We start from the raw sequence: 8,035 nt of genomic DNA, 5'->3' as shown, positions 1-8,035 counted from the left end.
TTCTGCTTTATTGACTATGCCAAATCCTTTGACTGTGTGGATCACAATAAACTGTGGAAAATTCTGAAAGAGATGGGAATACCAGACCACCTGACCTGCCTCTTGATAAATTTGTATGCAGGTCAGGAAGCAACAGTTACAACTGGACATGGAACAACCGACTGGTTCCAAATAAGAAAAGGAGTACGTCAAGGCTGTATATTGTCATCCCCATCCTTAACCCCTCATAAAAGATTAAGATCATTTACTCCTAATCACTGGAGAAGGAAGTAGCAACCCACTCCAGTATTCTTGCCTGGAGAATCCCAGGGATGGGGGCCTGGTGGGCTGCCGTCTCTAGGGTCACACAGAGTCGGACACGACTGAAGCGACTTAGCAGCAGCAGCAGCAGCCAGATGGTTATAGTGTCTACATTCATTTCACATCCTTTCTTGACTAAATTATTGCAACAGCCTCTGTGTCTCTCCCCAAGTCAGACCCTTCATTTGCTGTTTTCCTTCATAATGTACTCTTTGTGACCCCATGGACTATAGCCTACCAGGCTCCTTTGTCCATGGAATTTTCCAGGCAAGAATACTGGAGTGGGTTTCCATTCCCTTCTCCAAGGGATTTTCCCAATCCAGGGATCGAACCTGAATCTCCTGCATTGCAGGCAGCTTCTTTATAATCTGAGACACTAGGGAAGCCCTTTATAATGCACAGAACTGATCAAATCACTCTTCTGTTTATAATCTTCTTTATTAATATCTATTACCTACATGGTTAACACAAAACCTTTATAATGGCTTTCTGAACTTTTTCAAATCTCTGTAGGCTACTTCCAACTTTTTTTTATTCTTACATGTTTATAATAATTTGACTTTTTCAAGAAACTAGGATCACCTACCATTTCCCCCACTACTTTCTTTCTAATGTTCATACTTTCATTCCTGTCTTTCCCTGTCCTAGGATTTCTTCCTCCTTTTTCTCTGCCTTTCATGATCCTGTATACTTGTCAAAACAGAGAACAAAAGCTAGCCCTTCTCTGAAATCAGGCCCAGTTCATCTAAGAGAAGATGAGTTTCTAATTCCTATGCTTGCACATGATACTGTGATTCCATTGCCAATGATTTCCTCATATTATAACACAAATACATAGCATATATGTGTGTGTGTGTCTGTATAGATTGCGTGTTTGTGTGTATTAGAGAAGGCAATGACAACCCACTCCAGTACACTTGCCTGGAAAATCCCATGGATGGGGGAGCCTGGTAGACTGCAGTCTGTGGGGTCGCCAAGAGTCAGACAGGACTGAGCGACTTCACTTTCACTTTTCACTTTCATGCATTGGAGAAAGAAATGGCAACCCACTCCAGTGTTCTTGCCTGGAGAATCCCAGGGACGGGGGAGCTTGGTGGGCTGCTGTCTCAGGGGTTGCACAGAGTCAGACACGACTGAAGCAACTTAGCAGCAGCAACAGCATGTATGTGTGTGTATATACACACATACATGTCAGCCCTCATCAGCCTTCATCAGCCCTCAACTCTCTGCTACTGCTGCTACTAAGTCGCTTCAGTCGTGTCCGACTCTGTGCGACCCCATAGACGGCAGCCCACCAGGCTCCCTCGTCCCTGGGATTCTCCAGGCAAGAACACTGGAGTGGGTTGCCATCTACTTCTCCAGTGCATGAAAGTGAAAAATGAAAGTGAAGTCGCTCAGTCGTGTCTGACTCTTAGTGACCCCATGGACTGCAGCCTACCAGGCTCCCCCGTCCATGGGATTTTCCAGGCAAGAGTAGGCTGATAAAATGGAATAAAAATTATTTTGTTCTCTAAAACCACAGTGCCTTGAGTAGAGTATATAGTCATTACATATGTATGGAAAACTGACAGCTGTATACTTTAGTTGTATAGCAAAGGAATGGAAAAAATGCTCTGTTCAAAGACTTTAACCCTATGTGGCCCCTTGCAAAGGATGTCCTATCCCCATGACTTTCCTTCCTTAATAAAAACTTGTATGTGTTGGTATCTGTTTGTAATACTGGCAACCAGCTAAAATGGATAAACTCATTTATAATGTTTTGGTAGTAAATGCTAATGGTTGAATGTATTGGAGTACAATGATCTCAAAAATGGATACTCTAGAAGACATTAACAAGCAGAAGAGACATCTGGAAAGGGAGGCTTTGAGTCACCCTTTTTACCACGTGATAATTAAGTATCCACTGTGCCTCCATGTAAAGCATCCTGCTCTTGCACAATGCAAGAAGAGTCAGTCTCTCACTGGATAAAACCCAAGAGCTATTAGTTGCCAGAATCCTGAGAAACAAACAATATATTCTAAGAGTCAAATATCTACCAGAAAATAAGTCCGTAATCTACCCATCTAGTTATGGGACTCCAGGGGAAGACCAGTGATGTGGAATTTGAATAAAAAGCTGATCTTTGATCCCAGGATGCCAAACTAGCATTATTTTTCTTTAGTACAATAGTGCACACCTAAATAGAAGCTTTTGCCAATAAGTTCTAACTCTTTGTTCCCCAATCTATTAAAAATAGTGAGTTATCCTCCATCTAAAGGATTGCCCTTAGCAGGTCTCTTTCTTGAATGAAGTTCCCCAGCATTATTTAAGAACAGAAAATTCAACTGACCCTGGATGCAATATTTTTGACTCCTCACAGAGTTGAATGGAAGTTGTTAACATGAGCTTCAAGGCAGATTTTGATTCTCACACTCAGTAACCCTCGATATTTCTAGGGCTTTTCTTCCAACCCAGGTCCAGCACTGCTTTTAGATTTCCACACGTGCCTGCTGAGAGGGGACATTTTCCTCAAATACACCTGGGGGCAGCGTGAGGTTTTTGAAATGCTGCTGAGCCAAGTCTCCAATTGATAGGTTTATTGAGACCCTGTTATGTAGTAAGCTGCCACAGTCCTGCACTTTAAAACTCAATGATGTGTGAAGAATGCAAAGGTTGACAGTCCTTTATAAAAACCATTAGCAATCCCTGCTTGGAAGGCTCATCAAGCAGGTATCAGAAAGATGAAAGAAAGTTCAATATAAATAGACTTTGCACAGAAAACTTCAAAATAAAAATGCTTTAGCTTGCACAAAAGTATGCAGTATTACTGTGCTGCAGTGAAAAGACCCAATAGCAAAGATAGTAAGTAACAACAGTAACAATCACTATCACAGTAGATCACCTCATGTATACAAAGATGAAGCTGAAATGACTTCAATATTTCTGCAGATTCAATATCTCTAATTATTTCATTCTTCTCATCAGTGAAATGGGGATGATCATGCATCCTATTTCTTCTCCAGACAACTCTTGTGTGAGCATCATTAGATCATTAAAGACAATTATTAGACTGGAGATTGCTGTGTGAGCAATAGGTGATTATTAATATTACCTTCTTTCATAAGAGAGCTTGCCTTTGGTATAAACATATTTTCCAGATGCTGTAAGTGAATGAAGTGAACTGGAGACCTCAGTGACTCCATATAGTCAAGATAAAACAAAGTGTGAACCAGAAATTGAAGAATTCATGTCTACTTTGTTACAGTTTTTACAATTTTCAAATCACTTTTATTTTAGGTTGCAATAAAAACTTAAGATAAAATGGGTTTGACATCTCGGTTCCTTGAGATGTCCTGGTGGAATTTGGCCAGAGTTTTAATCTCAACATTTGTGTAAAATTAACAATTATGGCCCAGGCAGTAAACTGCAAAAGTGGTTTCTCATGTCATCTTTTGGCACCTCTCTTCAGAAAATTGTTGTAAAGAAATTCCCCAAAATCTAAAAGTGCAGGAATCACTTGGATAATATTCTGGCTTTAACATATGTGCTGCTCTAAGTTGTCTCCAGATCTTTGTGACCCCATGGACTGTAGCCCACCAGGCTCCTCTGTCCATGGAATTTTCGAGGCAAGAATACTGCAGTGGTTTGCCATATCCTACCAGGGGCTCTTCCTGATTCAAGGATTGAAACTGCATCTCTTGCATCTCCTGCATCTCCTGTATTGACAGGCAGATTCTTTACCACTGTGCCACTTGGAAAGCCCTGGCTTTAAACTATATAAAATTGATTTCTTTATTGAATATATATTGAATATATATATATATATATATGGCTTCCTGATAGCTAAGTTGATAAAGAATCCACCTGCAATACAGGAGACATGGGTTTGATCCCTGTGTTGGGAAGATCCCCTGGAAAAGGGAAAATCTACCCACTCCAGTATTCTGGCCTGGAGAATTCCATGGACTACAGTCCATGGGGTCACAAAGACTCAGACATGACTTAGCGACTTTCACTTTCACATATTTATATACACATTTATGTACAGATAGTATATACTATGTCTATAGTATATAGACAGAGTGCCTGAAGAACTATGGATGGAGGTTTGTGACATTGTGCAAGAGGCAGTGATCAAGACCATTCCCAAGAAAAAGAAATGCAAAAAGGCAAAATGGTTGTCTGAGGAGGCCTTGCAAATAGCAGAGAAAAGAATAGAAGCTAAAGGCAAATGAGAAAAGGAAAGATATACCCATTTGTAGAATTCCAAAAAAAATAGCAAGAAGAGATAAGACAGACTTCCTCAGTAATCAATGCAAAGAACTAGAGGAAAACAACAGAATGAGAAAGACTAGAGATCTCTTTAAGAAAATTTGACATACCAAGGGAACATTTCAAGCAAAGATGGGCACAATAAAGGACAGAAATGGTATGGACCTAATAGAAGCAGAAGATATTCAGAAGAGGTGGCAAGAATACACAGAAGAACTGTACAAAAAAGATCTTCATGACCCAGATAACCACAATGTTATGATCACTCACCTAGAGTCAGACATCCTGGAATGTGAAGTCAAGTGGGCCTTAGGAAGCATCACTATGAACAAAGCTAGTGGAGGTGATGGAATTCCAGTTGAGCTATTCCAAATCCTGAAAGATGGTGCTGTGAAAGTGCTGCACTCAATATGCCAGCAAATTTGGAAAACTCAGCAGTGGCCACAGGACTGGAAAAGGTCAGTTTTCATTCCAATCCCAAAGAAAGGCAATGCCAAAGAATGTTCTGACTACTGCACAATTGCATTCATCTCACAGGCTAGTAAAGTAATGCTCAAAATTCTCCAAGCCAAGTTTCAACAGTACATGAACTGTGAACTCCAGATGTCCAAGCTGGAATTAGAAAAGGCAGAGGAACCAGAGGTCAAATTGCCAACATCTGTTGGATCATCAAGAAAGCAAGAGAGTTCCAGAAAAACATCTACTTTTGCTTTTGACTGTGTGCATCACAGCAAACTGTGGGAAATTCTTAAAGAGATGGGAAAACCAGACCACTTTATCTGCCTCTTGAGAAATCTGTATGCAGGTCAAGAAGCAACAGTTAGAACCAGACATGGAATAATAGACTGGTTCCAAATCAGGAAAGGAGTGTGTCAAGGCTGTATATTGTCACCCTGCTTATTTAACTTACATGCAGAACACATCATGAAAAATGCCAGGCTGGATGAAGCACAAGCTGGAATCAAGATTGCCAGGAGAAGTATCAATAATCTCAGATATGCAGATGACACCACCTTTATTGCAGAGAGTGAAGAGGAACTTCTTTTCACTTGATGAAAGTGAAAGAAGAGAGTGAACAAGTTGGCTTAAAACTCAACACTCAAAAAATGAAGATCATGGCATCCAGTCCCATCACTTCATGGCAAATATATGGGAAAGCAATGGAAACTGTGACAGACTTTATTTTCTTGGACTCCAAAATCACTGCAGATGGTGACTGCAGCCATGACATTAAAAGTCACTTGCTCCTTTGAAGAAAAGTTATGACCAACCTAGACAGCATATTAAAAAGCAGAGACATTACTCTGCTGACAAAAATCTGTCTAGTCAAACCTATGATTTTCCCAGTAGTCATGTATGAATGTGAGAGTTGCACTGTAAAGAAAGCTGAGTGCTGAAGAATTGATTCTTTTGAACTGTGGTGTTGGAGAAGACTCTTGAGAGTCCCTTGGACTGCAAGGAAATCCAACCAGTGTATCCTAAAGGAAATCAGTCCTGAATATTCATCGGAAGGACTGATGCTGAGGATTGAAGGCAGGAGGAGAAGGGGACGATGGAGGATGAGATGGTTGGATGGCTTCACTGACTCAATTGACATGAGTTTGAGCAGGCTCCAAGAATTGGTGTTGGACAGGGAAGCCTGGCGTGCTGCAGTCCATGGGGTTGCAAAGAGTTGCACGTGACTGGGTGACTGAACTGAACTGAACTGAACTGATATATATAGTCATTTAGCTAATGCCAGAATAATCGAATAAAACAGGTGTATAAAAATGTTATTTTCTCCATATGATGCAAATAACTATTGTGTAAGAGTTTGGTTTTTTAAAATAACTAAATTGTCTAATTAAAAGACTGAATTTTTTAACTTTATCATGAGTTGGATCATCGTATAAGTTGCCTCAACATAATGAAAACACCAAAGGAAAAAAGGAACATATTTTTTTGCTCCCCAAGGCACATCTGAGTTTCCAAAGCCATGGGGAAAGTGATCTGGGAAGTTACCATGATTTTCCAACTAGAAGACTTGATGCATCACTTTGGAATGAGAGGCAGAGCCAGATGTGTTCCTGACAGGGTTTCCGTGATTCTATCAGCTCCATGCTGGGACAGCTTCGTTGTCATAATTCCATACATCCTGCCCTGATGCTTTTGATTTCCTCCTTTAGAAAAATCAAACCACATTTGATTGTCCTCGTTTTAAAAATAGCATCGAAAACAAAGCCTTTGATGTCTTTTATTATCATTGCTTTGGGCTGTTGGAATCACCTAATTTTTGGAATTTGGTTAGTGACTCCTCTGAGACTAAGTACTTCTAGAAGCTGCTCTAAAAGATGAAAATACCAACCATAAAAACCGAAGTAAAACAAAAGTGTAAGTGCAATGATTGAAGACGCATCAGATACAACATAGTTGGCAGTGCCTTTTGTTATGACTTCTTTTATATAAATATAGTGTTTAAGAAACAGAAAGAGATGAGAAATTATTTAATAAGTAAAATAAACATGAAACTATTAAAAGGTGTAAATATTTAACAGAAAATGAAAATGTTTGAGAATAGTACACATATTTGCTGATGCTGTACATATTTGCTTAGATTTGTTATTTAATATGTGACCAGATTTAATGTAGTTCAGATCCAGGTTAAATGCATGCCTTGAATCCTTATAAGCAGGGTGGAAGTTTCCTAATTTATTTCCATTTGAAAGTTCCAGAACTGTCAGACTATTGTATTATCAATACAAAACCAGCATTCCCTATTATTGTAAAGAAGAAGCAATTGCAATGTAATTTTGTAAATATACAACTGGTGTTTTTCTCTCCTTGGCTGCGTACAGATAAGTAATATTAAGAAAAAGCTTCCATAATAGTAATTTTGAAATAACATTTATTAAATTTATGTACCACAAACCTAATTAATGTGAAGCCTAATTTAAGAATTCATGATGAATACAGTGTCACATGCACTGCTTTAAATAGTATGCAAGGTTGCAAATAATACTGTCCCTAAAAGTTTGACAAGTATAATAAATACACTTTAATTTCAGCTTAAAAAAGTTATTTTCTTTTCATCTTCGTAGGAACATAATCAACTCTCAGTCTGTGTTCTGTCCATCCTTACCCTTTATCCAGTTAATTCTTATTAGGGGGTTTCCCAGGTGACTCAGTGGTAAACAATCTGCCTGCCAGGGCAGGAGACTCAGGTTCGATTCCTGGGTCGAAAATCCCCTGGAGAAGGAAATGGCAACCCACTCTAGTAGTCTTGTCTGGGAAACCCCATGGACAAAGGAGCCTGGTGGGCTGCAATCCACGGGGTCGCAAAGAATCCCACAACTTAGCAACTAAAGAGTAACAACAATTCCTAAGGGTCACTCTCTCAAGGAAGACTTCCTCAAAAGATACCACTCTTTTTTTTTTCTTCTAATTTTATTTTATTTTTAAACTTTACATAATTGTATTAGTTTTGCCAAATATCAAAATGAATCC

Source organism: Bison bison, unplaced genomic scaffold, assembly GCF_000754665.1.
Source record: "Bison bison bison isolate TAMUID 2011002044 unplaced genomic scaffold, Bison_UMD1.0 scf7180017864498, whole genome shotgun sequence".
NCBI classification, from domain to species: Eukaryota; Metazoa; Chordata; class Mammalia; order Artiodactyla; family Bovidae; genus Bison; species Bison bison.
The sequence above is the reverse complement of the archived record's forward strand: the minus strand, read 5'-3'. Positions refer to the sequence as shown.